A 12922-nucleotide genomic window follows, 5' to 3' on the forward strand; every position below is an offset into this window, starting at 1 on the left:
CTTATAGGCAGCATATTGCGGGATTACAGTTTTTAATCTGCTCTGCTAAACCCTTCTTTTTTAATGGGAGAATTTAACCCCTTCAAATTCACAGTTATTACTCTTTATTGCCCTCTGTGCTATCTCTCCTCTATTTGTACTTTTTCTCCCTCCCTTCACCCTATCCTTCCTCACCAGTGTTTTGCTTCTGAATACTGCTTCCTTCAGTGTGTTCCCCCTTCCATCAGTAATCCTCTCTCTTTTTCCTATTTATCCCTTTTCCCCTTCTTCCTTCCCTTCCATCAATGCCTCCTTCCCTTATCCTCCATTTCTAGACCTACCTGAGTGTGCATGTGTTATTTCCTCTTTGAATCAAATCTTAAGGGGAATAAAATTCAAACAATTCTCACCATCTCCCTTCTTTTCCTCTGCTGCAATGGGTCTTTTACGTTTCTTCATATGATGTAATTTTCACCATTCTGCCTCCCCTTTCTCCTGTCTCATTACACTTCCCCCCCCACACCTTTTAATGTCTGAATTTTTTTTTAGGTTTTTGCAAGGCAAATGGATTTAAGTGACTTGCCCAAGGCCACACAGCTTAATGTCTTAATTTTAAAAACTGTTTTCTACCAAAATCAACTTATGTCTATAACTTCACTCCAAGTATATTCCCTTTAACAGAGTTATGATTCCCAAGATTTATGAGAATCTTCCTTCCAAGTAGGAATGCACCAGTTTAATCTTTTTGAGTAGAAGTCTTTTTCTTCCATTAGTCCCATCTTATTTCTCAAAGAACTATTTTCTTCAATTAATTTTTGCATCTCCTTTTCATTTGGTCAGTTCTATTTTTGAGTGATTATCTTTTTCCAATTGCCCAATTGTATTTTTAAGGGATTTTGTTCTTTCTGTCACTTTGATTCAAGATATTTATTTTCTCTTGCATTTCTTTCCTCAATTATTCCATTTGATTTTTAAAATGTTTTCTGAGCTCTTAAAAGAAGTCTTTCTGGATGGGTGAGTAATTCATATTCTCCTCCATAGCTTCATATGTGGCCCCCCTTCTATTCTCCTTTTCTAAGCTTGAGGTTTGCCCATTCTTATCTCCAAGATAACTTTCAATAGGCCCTGCTTTTCTTTAACAGTTATTATGAATTTTGAAATTTGTTAATTATCCCAAGGTTCTTGAATTGGGGGAGGTGCTTACTCATAGACACTTTGAGGTTGAAAACCCTGGAGGTTTGTCATGGGCCTGGGGACAAGAGGTTAGAAACTCCTGCAGGGTTGCTCAGGGGATTGATTGGTAAAGATTGTCGGAGACTCTCTCTCTCTCTATGGGCTGCCTGTTCTGGGGATGTTAGCAGCCCACTTCCTAGGTTGTGGGGTTAGTGGGAAGACCAGATTCTATCTCCATGCTGTCCCTAGAAAGTCCAGTCATTGTGCTAGGGCCTGCCCAGCTGGATATGCCAGGGGAGTTTCTCTCTCTCTCTCTCTCTCTCTCTCTCTCTCTCTCTCTCTCTCTCTCTTTTCCTTCAACCCTAAGATCAGGAAAAAATCAGCTGCCCACTACCTGGACCAGTGAGAAAGCTGAAGCACCTGGGACTTTCTCAGGTATATTTTAAATTGGAGTCACATGACCCTCTTCCCTTCTACAAATGTCAGAGACTCACTATCAGGCTTAGGTTGTCCAGACCTGCCTCACTGAATGAATGGCAATCCTGGATACACATGCTGGAGCTTTCCCAATGTGCTGAAGTTCTCCCAGGCACCTATCACCCACCTAACACCTCCACTCCCCAATATAGGATCTCAGGTTAGACTCCTGCTTCACCCTGACAACCGTGTGCTGGGCTTCTGTTCTCTGTTCTGGGAAGCCCTGATTTTCAGTGTCTTCTGTCCCTCGGAAATCTGTTAAGAAGCTTGATTGCTATCGTTTATGAGAGAAACCCAGGAGAGCTTAACAATGCTCCTGGCTTCTCTCCACCATCCTGACCCCTTTTAATTGCTGCATCACATTTCAATCATGCTCCCTATCTGTGGGGAGACATGTAGATACTATAGTACTATAGTATTCCTTGTAATTATTTTTTAAAAAAGGCAAAAATATTGCTCCCTGGACTCAAAGAGTTTAAATTCTTTTCTTATATATATATTATTTATTTCACCATTCATTTTTTAAAATTTTGAGTTCCAAATTATATCTTTGGCTCACTTGTACATCTTCACCATCCATTGAGAAGACAAAATTACATCAACTAAACACATGAAAACATGCAAACATATATATCCACAAAAAATCAAGAAATATAAAGATAAAATTATACTGCCATTTGTTCAGAGTTCATCATTTATCTTTTTTGTAAATAGCATATCTTTTTTCATGATTCCTTTTGTATTGTCTAGAATCATTGTGCTGATCAGAAGAGTATGGTTTTTCACAGTTGAACAATATTACTCTTACTGTGCACCATGATCTCTCACTTTACTTTGCATCAGTTTATTTGGCACATTTTTTGAAAAGTATTTCCCTCATCATTTCTGATAGCATTATAGTACTTCATCACAATTTTATGCTACAGCTTGTTCATCCATTCCTCAAGTGATAAGCATGCCATCAAACTCCCATTTGTTGCCAACACAAAAAAGAATGACTATAAATATAGTTGTCACATAGGTCCTTTTCTTTTTTATCTGTTCTACTTAGATCAAAGAATAAACCCAGTATGCTCTCTCTTATGGCATAGTTTCAAATTGTTCTGATTGGAAAATTTTGGAAGCTGAGTGGAGGAACAGAAAGAGACCTGAGACAGGAGAACTAATTAGAAGCCTATTGCGATGGTCTACAAGAGAGTGGTTGAGGGTTTTCTTAACACCCTACAATGCCTTGATAGTTTATTGATATTTTATTTTCCAAATACATGTTATAAAAGTTTTTTCAGCATTAATATATATATATATATATATATACATATTTTTAAATTACATAATTTTCTTATACTTTCCCTTCCCAACTACTTCATCTAGTGGTGAACTGTCAGGCTAAAATAGGACATACATATTTTTGATAAACATGATTACAGATTAATCATTTTTGTTATGAGGAATTTAGATTAAGGGAAAGAGATACAGAAGAGATAATTTTTTATAAAAATGTTCATAAGATTCAAAAGTTTTTTTTTTAATTTTGTTGTGTTTTATTTTGTTTTGTTTTATTTTGTCTTTTGTCCTCTGGATGGGAGTTACATTGTACATAGCCATTCCAATAGGGTTGTCCTAGCTCTCTGAACTGCTGAGAGGAGCTGCTTCCATCAGGGTTGATCATCCCACAATGTTGTTGTTAATGTTTACATTGTTCTCTTGGTTCTGCTCCCTTTGCTCCATCAGATCCTGTAACTCATGCCAGACTTCTATAGAGTTTGACCATTTGTGGTTTCTTATAGAACACTAATACCCCATAGTATTCATTTACCATTACTTGGTTAATCATTCCGCAGTTGATGGGCATCCCCTTAGTTTCTAATTCTTTGCCACAAAAAGAACTATTAGGAATCTTTTGGAACATTGGAACTTTTCCCATGTTTGATGATTTCTTCTGGATATAGACTAGAATTAGAATTGCTGGGCCAAAGGTTTTATTGCTCTTTGAGCATAGTTTCATATTATTCTCCAGAATAGCTGGATTTGTTCACAACTTTACCATCAATGCATCAATGACCCAATTCTCTCACAACCTCTCCAACATTGACTATTTCCCTTTTTCTCATTTTAGCCATCTGACAGGTGTGAGGTGATATCTCATAAATGTTTTAATTTGCATTTTTCTAATCAATGATTTGGGGCATGCTTTTCATATGATCATATATGTATATCTTTAAACGCTTCATTTGAAAATTATTTCTTCATATCCTTTGACCATTTATCATTTGGGGAATGATTTATAAATTTGAGACAATTCTCTATATATTTAAAAATGAGACCTTTAACAAAACTCCTAGTTGTGAAGATTATTTCCCATCTGTCTGCTTTCCTTATATTTGGAGGCATCGATTTAATTAGTGCAAAACCTTTGTAATTTAATATTAGTCAAAATCATTCAGTTTGCAGTTTAGAATGTATTCTAATTCTTGTTTAGTCATAGATTTGTCCCCTCTTCATAGATCTGATAGAGCAGTTGTTGGTCTATTAATTTTTTCTATGGTGTTACCCTTTAAGTCTAAATCCTTTATCTATTTTGATGTTACTTTGGTGTAAGGTATGAGATCCAGGGCTATGCCTAATTTTTGTCATACTATTTTCCAGTTTTCCCAAAAATTTTTGTCAAATAATGAGTTATTGTTTTTTAGGTTTTTATTTTTTTGCAAGGCAAATGGGATTAAGTGGCTTGACCAAGGCCACATAGATAAGTAATTATTGTCTCAGTCCAGATTTGAACTCAGGTACTACTGACTCCAGGGTTGGTGCTCTATCCACTGTACTACCTAGTAGCCCCAATAGTGAGTTCTTTTCCAGAAGTTAATGTCAAACTGTAGATTAGTGTCATCATTTAGTATTATTTCTTTTGAGTCTGTCCTAATCCACTAATTCATTATTCCATTTCTTAACCAGTAGCAGGCAGTTTTAATGACAGACACTTTATAGTATAATTTTAGTTCTGGTAGAGCTAGGGCACTTTCCTTTACAGTTTTTTTTTATCAGTTCCTTCCTATTCTTTACCTTTAATTGCTCCAGATGAAATTTGTTACTGTTTTTTATAACTTGGTAAAATAGCTATTTGATAATTTGTTTGGTATGGAACTGAATAAGTCATTTAATTTGGGTAGAATTGTCATTTATACTATATTAGCTTGACCTAATCATGAGTAACTGACCTTTTCCCAAATATTTAGATCCGAATTTATTTTGGTGAGAAGTGCTTTATAATAGTGTTCATACAATTTTGGAGTTTGTCTTGGGAGGTAGATTCCCAAGTATTTAATATTGTCGGCAGTTACTTTAAATGGAATTTTACTTTCTATCTCTTGCTCTTGGGTTGTTGTGCATATATAGAAATACTGATGATTGGGGCAGCTAGGTGACACAGTGGATAAAGCACTGGCCCTGGAGTCAGGAGTACCTGGGTTCAAATTCAGTCTGAGACACTTAATAATCAGCTAGCTGTGTGGTCTTAGGTATGCCACTTAACCCCATTGCCTTGCAAATACTAAAAAAAATACTGATGATTGATGTGGGTTTATTTTTTATCCTGCTATTTTACTGTATTTGTTGATATTTTATGATAATTTTCTCAGATTCTCTAAATATACCATCACATCATTTGCAAAGAGTGAAAGCTTTGCTTCCTCATTGTCAATATTGATTCCTTCAATTTCTTTTTCTTCTCTTATTACTAAAGCTAGCATTTCTATTACTATGTTGAATAGTAAATGGTCATAATGGGCAATCTTGTTTCACCCCTGATTTTATTGGAAATGCTCCAAATTTATTCCCATTACATATAATATGTATAGAAGGTTTTAGGTAGATGCTCTTGATTATTTTAAGGAAAATTTCATTCATTCCTAAACTTTCTAGTGTTTTTTCATAGAAATGGATTTTTGTTTTATCAAAGACTTTTACAACATCTATGGAGATAATCATATGATTTCTCTTGGTTTTGCTATTGATATGTTCAATTATGTTCAGTGTTTTCTAATTTTGAACCATTCCTGCTATCTGGTATAATTTCCCCCTATTATAGTGTATTATCCTATTAATAACATACTTTAGTCTCATTGTTAAATTTTTATTTAAAATTTTTACATCAATATTCATTAGGGAGATTGATCTACAATTTTCTTTGTCTGTTTTGGTTCTTCAATGCTTAGGTATCAGCCCTTTAGACTTAAAGGTCAACACCATGTTGGTGTCATAAAAGGAATTTGGCAGGACTACTCGTATTTTTTAAAATAGTTTATGTAGGATAGAATTGATTGTTCCTTATTGATAGAATTCACTTGCAAATCCATCTGGATATGGACACTGTTTTATGAAGTTTATTAGTGGTTTCTTCAGTTTCTTTTTCTGAAATGGGGTTATATATATATTTTACTTCCTCTTTTACTAATCTGAGCATTCTATATTTTTGTAAATATTCGTCCATTTTACTCAGATTATCCAATTTATTGGCATGTAGTTTGGCAAAGAAGCTCTGAATTATCACTTTAACTTCCCCCTCATTGGTGGTTAGATCACCCTTTTTGTTTTTGATATTGGTAATTTGATTTTCTACTGTCTTTTTAATTAGACTAACCAAAGGTTTGTGTATTTTATTGCTTCCTTTATGAGATAAATGATTTTCTTGCTTTCTATTTGATTAATCTCTGCCTTGGTTTTCAGAATTTCTAATTTGGTATTTAATTGGGGGTTTTTAATTTGTTCTTTTTTCTAACTATTTTAGTTTCATATCCAATTCATTGTTTTCCTCTTTCTCTATTTTATTTATATAGAAATTTAGAGATATAAAATTTCCCCTTAAAACTGCCTTGGCTACATCCCATAAATTTTGGTATGATATTTCATTAGTATCATTTTCTTGGATATGATTATTGATTATTTCTATGATTTTCTTTTTGATTCACTCATTATTTAATATTAAGTTATTTAGTTTCTCATTAACTTTTGGTTTATCTTTCTATGACCCTTTATTACATATAATTTTTATTGCATCATGGTCTGAGAAGTGTGTATTTATTATCTCTGCCTTTCTGCATTTGATTACAACATTTTTGTGCTCTAGTACATGATCAGTTTTGGTATAGGTGCCATGTACTGCCAAGAAAAAAAGGCATATTCTTTTCCATCCCGATTAAGATTTCTCCAAAGGTCTTTCATATCTAACTTTTCTAAACTTTCATTCACCTTCTTAACTTCTTTCTTATTTATTTTGTGGGTAGATTTATTTAGTTCTGAGAGAGGTATTTTGAGGTCCCCATTATTAAAGTTTTGCTGTCTATGTCCCCTTGTAATTCAGTCAGCTTTTTCCTCCAGGAATTTGGATGCGATAACATTAGGTGCATACATATTTAGTAATGATATAGCTTCATTACATGGTGCTTTCTTCAAAGATGCAATTTCCTTCCTTATCCCTTTTAATGTGAACAATTTTTGCTTTTACTTTATTTGAGATCAGGATTGTTATTCCTGATTTTTTTTTACTTCAGTTGAGGCATGATATATTTTGCTCCTTCATTTTACCTTTACCCTATGTGTTTCAAATATGTTTCTTGTTAACAACATATTGAAGGATTCTTGTTTTTAATTCATTCTACTATCTGCTTCTGTTTTATAGGACACTTCATTCCATTCACATTTATAGTTAAGATTATTAATTCTGTGTTTCCCTTTGTACTATCTTTTTCCATTTGTAGTTTTCTCTTTTCTTTTCTCTTATTCGTCCTCACCAAAATTTTACTCCCTTTCTGCTTTAAATTTTCTTTTACAATTTAACTTTCAGTTTATTTTCACTCATACTCTAGTCTTCCCTTTTATTAGTGCCTTCTTCCTTTCTATTTTCCGTCCCCCATTTCCCCCTTCCCTATAAAATAGTCTAGATTTTTAAACACAAGTGGGAATGTATCTTATCCTCTCTATGAGCCAAATCTATTAAACAGAATTTAATCAGTGTCACACTCTCCATTCTTTCCCTCTAAAATTATAAGCTTTTGTGACTCTTCAACTGTTGTTATCACCCGTTTACTATTAATCAGGTATCATCAATCACAATTTGATTATTTGATTATTTGATAAGCTCAAAGTATGATCACAGATTGATTGCTTGATTACTTGATACACAATATTGTCTCAAATTGCAACAAATTATAATTAAAATCATTTTTTTACTTTACTCCCTTGTCAAATACCCTCCAAGAACACACAGTCCTCTTCATGAGCCAAAGTATCATCCAAAACCAAGTCATTTCTTTAACCTACCCCCAGGTCTATTTTCTCTCACACATTACTGCCACCTCTCTACCCAGAGTACTTAGCCCCTTGTTAAGTGAAGCAAAGATGGAGTCAAACCCTAATTTAATTAAATACAAGAATCTTAAAGGGTTCTAAGTATTGAGAGACTCTTAAGGTCCCTTGAAAACTTTAAAATTGATTGTAAGTTATGGGAGACTCAGGATCATCCAGTTTATGATGCCCTCATCTGAGAAAGTGATAAGCTTTTTCAGCAAAGCAAAATTAAAGCATGTCAAAGGATAATAAACTTAAGTTTAGAGTTCATACTCCTGCTTTGCATCTAGACTTTTTTGTCCTAAACACGGTGAGGTCATCTTGGAACTCTTCAAAGGAGAGACAAGACCCAACTATAGCCATATCCTTTATGTACAGTCTCACCTCTATCCTAAGACAAGTAAAGTTCTCAAGAGTTAGAACTGTTATATTTTCCTTTCAGGGATGTATCTGATGATCTTGACTGACATTTGTTTTGTTTTGTTTTGTTTTTTCCTTCCCCTTTCCATTTACCTTTTTTATGAAACTCTTGAGTGGTGCATTGGGAATTGAATTCTCTGTCCAATTCTGGTCTTTGTGACAGGAAATTCTGGAAATCTTCCATTTCTTTCCCCCTGGCAGTATATGCTGAACTTTGCAGGGTAATACATTCTGGATTGCAATCCCAGGTCCTTTTGCCTCTGATATATAGTACTTCAGGTCTTCTGGTCCTTCTGTGTTGTGGCATATAGGTACTGTATAAATCTGATTGTGTTTTCTTTTCATTTAAATTGATTTCTTTTTGCTGTTTGTAGTTTTCTTTCCTTTCTTTGAGAGTTCTAGAATTTGAGTAAAACAGCCCTTTTTATCCTGGGGTCAGAAATATAGCATCTTAAGGAAGAAAATAATTAGAATTGGAGAAGGGGAAGTCAGTGATGTTATAAGAGATCAAACAATAATAAAGCAAAATATAAAAAATGAAAAAATAGAGAATTTGAATTACCTCAACAACTGATCTGCAGAACAAATCAAGAAGAGAAGCCATAAGAAAATTTAGACTACCTGAAAACTACAGTCAAAAAATGTTGATATAATAATTCAAGCAATGATTAAAGAAAATTGTTCTGATGTGTTATAACAAGAGGGTAAAAAGTAGAAATAGAAAAAAAAATCTCAAATCAAGATCTAAAAGGGTTCATAGGAGGAAAACTGACAGGAATATCACAGTTAAATTACAAAATTCTCAAGTTAAGGATAAAATATTAAAGGCAACAAATGAAAAAATAATTCAAATATAGCAGATTCACAATTAAAATTACACAAGTCTATGTTTACCTTAAAAGATCACAGGTCTTGGAATATTATGTGTCAAAGTTCAAAAGATCTGTGATTAAAAATATCATACCCGGGAAAGTTAAGCATTATCCTGAATGGAAGAAGTGGATATTCAATGAATTGTCAAATTTTCAAGATTTTGTTGCAAAAAGACCTAAGTTTAATAGAAAAATTTAAAAACATCATTCAAGAAAAACAACTCAAACCTCAAAGACTAATTACAAGGGACTCAATAAAGATAAATTGTTTACTATCTGTATGTGAAAATGTAAACAATAATTCCAAGATGATTATTAGTATTGAGTAGTTTGAAAGGAAGATTGGAGTAGAACTGAGTGGCATAGAATACTAAAAAGTATAATGGTGTAGGGTAAGAAAAATTTATCATCTTATACAAATGAAGTTAGAAGAATTGACATAGAGGAATTAGATCAGGAAGAAGAGCTGTTAGTTTTGGAATGGGTTTAAAAAGGTACAACATACACATACCCACATACCCACACACACACACACACACACACACACACACACACACAAACACACACACAAACACACACACACACACACATATATATATATATATGTATATATATGTATATATATATTATATGCCTTTTAAATTCAAAAAGAAATAAGAGGAGGGAATAGAGAGAGTATTGAGTTAAAAAGGCTAAGAGAATAGGCTAAAGGAAATATAGAAGTATGTGTAGATCAATTGGAAGGTGGGTAAGAAGGGAGTGTAGCTAATTGGGGAGGGTAGTATAGAAGGGTATGGAACAACTAGATGGCACAGTGGGAAGAGTGCTGTCCTTGGAGACAGGAAGATGGGAGCTTGAATCCAGCCTCAGACACTTGATACTCACTAGCTATGTGACCTTGGGCTAGCCACTTAACCCTGACTGCCTCATATAAAGGGCCATCACCAGTCAACTTGATTCATATCTGGCCACTGGACCTAGATGGCACTGGAAGAGATAGTGAGACTGTTGACTTAGCACAGCTTTCCCTCACTCAAATTCAATTCATATTCTTGTCATGGTATCACCTTCCTGATGTCATGATGCTCTTTGCGAATTAAGGAAAAACATCATCGAAGGGTGTTTACGGGAAGATTCTTTGAAGGGAATTAGCTCAAGGAAAAGGAAGACAAGGGGAAGAGTAGAAATAGAGTATAGGTGTGAGGAGGGTTTCTTGCTTTCAGAAAATGTTATAAAAAATGGAAAATGCCCACATATATAGGTATCTATGAATATTGGTAAATATATATATATTGGTCTGAGTATATATGCATGCATGGTTATATATTTGCATATTTATGTATAGGATTTGTATATAAAGTGTATACTTATATGCTTGCATGTATATGTATTTGAATATGCATATATGCATTATTGTGTATATGTATTATATATCCAGACTTAATTGTTTAATTATATCCTTATAGAGGGAAGGATCAAAACTAAAATAAACAATGCACAACACAGAACAGAAGAAAAACAAAGAATCAAGGAAAAGATGAATGATTTTGAAAAGAATGTATTTATTATATAAGATATTATATATTTTATTTATTATACAGAATTTCTTGAAATATAAATTTATTTTTATATTACGAATGCTCTTTTATGCTTTGCTGTATACATGTTAATGTTTTCCCTATTTTGTATTTAATTTTAAAAAATTAAAAATTTCAAAATAAGTAAAAAATAAAAAAATATAGCAAATTGATACAGGAGCCATTCCCCAAATACTTAGTTATTTAAAGGATATGTACACATTTCAGATGAGCAAAGACAAATTATAAATGACTACTTGAAATCTGCTCTAAGTAACTAATAGTAATAAAAGGATTTTTTAATTCAATATTTACTGTCTTTTTTCACATTCCCTCCATTTCCCTACTGTATTTCAAATACAATCATGTCACTTCCTGGAACATTGTCATAACTTCTAAACCCCTAATTATGACCTGAATTTCTTGCAGCTCCATGGCAGCAATCATTGGCCCCAATCTTTCAGGACCAACAATAGAGCTCTCTTTAAATGAGCACTTCTTGTGCATGTAGTCTGCTAATAAAGCATTTGCAACATACCTTTCAGTGATTTTATCCCATGAATTCTTCACCCAAGTTATGATCTCTTGCAGGATAGGCTTCACAAAGTTTCCATGCTGATCTCCATTCATTCTATTTTCAATGTAGTCATTGATTTCCATGTGCAAATGGTCCTTGAATGGATTGTTTATTGCAATATCAATAGTTTTCAGATAATCATTTCTGTAGGATTCAATGTTTGACCTTTTCATTGAAAGGAGGTTTTCATGTCTTTAGCACCTTAAATGCATCCATCTGGCTGACAATCTTGACTGGCACTTATCTTTGGGTAGGATTTAATAATCATGCTAGGGTTTATTTTCAGGGAAATATGGCAGAGACTTTCAACAGTAAAGGAGAAATAAGACCCACCCCAAATCAGCAAAACTAATCAACGTATTAGGAAAATAAAACTTCTTGTGTAAACAATATTCCATGCCCATTGACTCTTCTGTCCTTGCTAAGGAGTGAGGTCAGGTATCCACCTCATAACTTTTTTCTTGGACAAAGCACGATCATTAAAATTTTACATTTCATTTTAAGTGCTTGCTTCAGCAGCACATATACTAAAATTGGAATGATACAGAGAAGATTATCATGGTCCCTGAATAAGCAAGACATGCAAATTCATGAAATGTTCCATATATTTGGCTTAGCAGATCTAAAATTATATTATAAAATATCAGTCATCAAAATTGTCTGCTGGCTAAGGAATATGGTGGATCAGTAGAATAGACCAGGTGCAAAAGAGACAATGGTAAATGACTAGAAATCTACTGTTTGATAATCAAAAAGAGTACAGCTTCTGGGATAAGAACTCACCCTTCGGTAAAAACTGCTGGGAAAACTGGAAGATAGTATGGCAGAAACTAGGATTAAGCCAACATCTTATACCCCACACCATGATAAGATCAAAATGGGTGTAGGATTTAGTTGTAAAAGACAATATTATAAACAAACTACGAGAATAAGGAAGCGTTCACCTGTCAGATCTATGGAAAGGGGAGCAGTTTATAACCAAGGAAAATATAAAGACCATCAGTAAAAACAAACTGGATAATTTTGATTAAATTAAATTTAAAAAGTTTTGCACAATCAAAATAACTCTAACCAAAATCAAAAGAAATGAATTAAATTGGGAAACTATTTTTACAATTAGTATTTCTGACAAAGGAATCATTTCTAAAATATATAGAGAACTGAGTAAAATTTATAAAAAGACCAAGCCATTCCCATATTGACAAATGGTTTTGTCAGATGAGAAAATAGAAGCTATCTATAATCATAAGAAAAATTGCTCTGAATCATTACTGATTCAAGAAATGCAAAATAAACCTTCTCTGAGGTACCACCTTACACCTCTCAAATAGACTGATATGACCAGAAAGGTCAATGATCAATGTTGAAAGGGATGTGGGAAATCTGGGACTCTAATACATTGTTGATGGAGCTGTGAATCCATTCAACCTTTCTAGAGAGTAGTTTGGAATTATGCCCAAAAAGCAATAAAAATGTGCATGCCCTTTGATCCAGCAATACCACTA

The 12922-nt window shown here is 33.6% G+C and overlaps 1 non-coding gene and 1 pseudogene across 1 annotated transcript; both read left to right on the forward strand.

Moving 5' to 3' along the window:
* The window catches only part of LOC141511905 (ADP/ATP translocase 3-like), a 107794-nt pseudogene that overhangs the window by 45156 nt on the left and 49716 nt on the right, over positions 1 to 12922 (forward strand).
* Positions 11921 to 12027, forward strand: LOC141515660 (U6 spliceosomal RNA). The gene has a single exon (XR_012476421.1). It is a non-coding gene; the product is annotated as a U6 spliceosomal RNA (small nuclear RNA).

This window comes from Macrotis lagotis, chromosome 2, assembly GCF_037893015.1.
Source record: "Macrotis lagotis isolate mMagLag1 chromosome 2, bilby.v1.9.chrom.fasta, whole genome shotgun sequence".
NCBI classification, from domain to species: domain Eukaryota; kingdom Metazoa; phylum Chordata; class Mammalia; order Peramelemorphia; family Peramelidae; genus Macrotis; species Macrotis lagotis.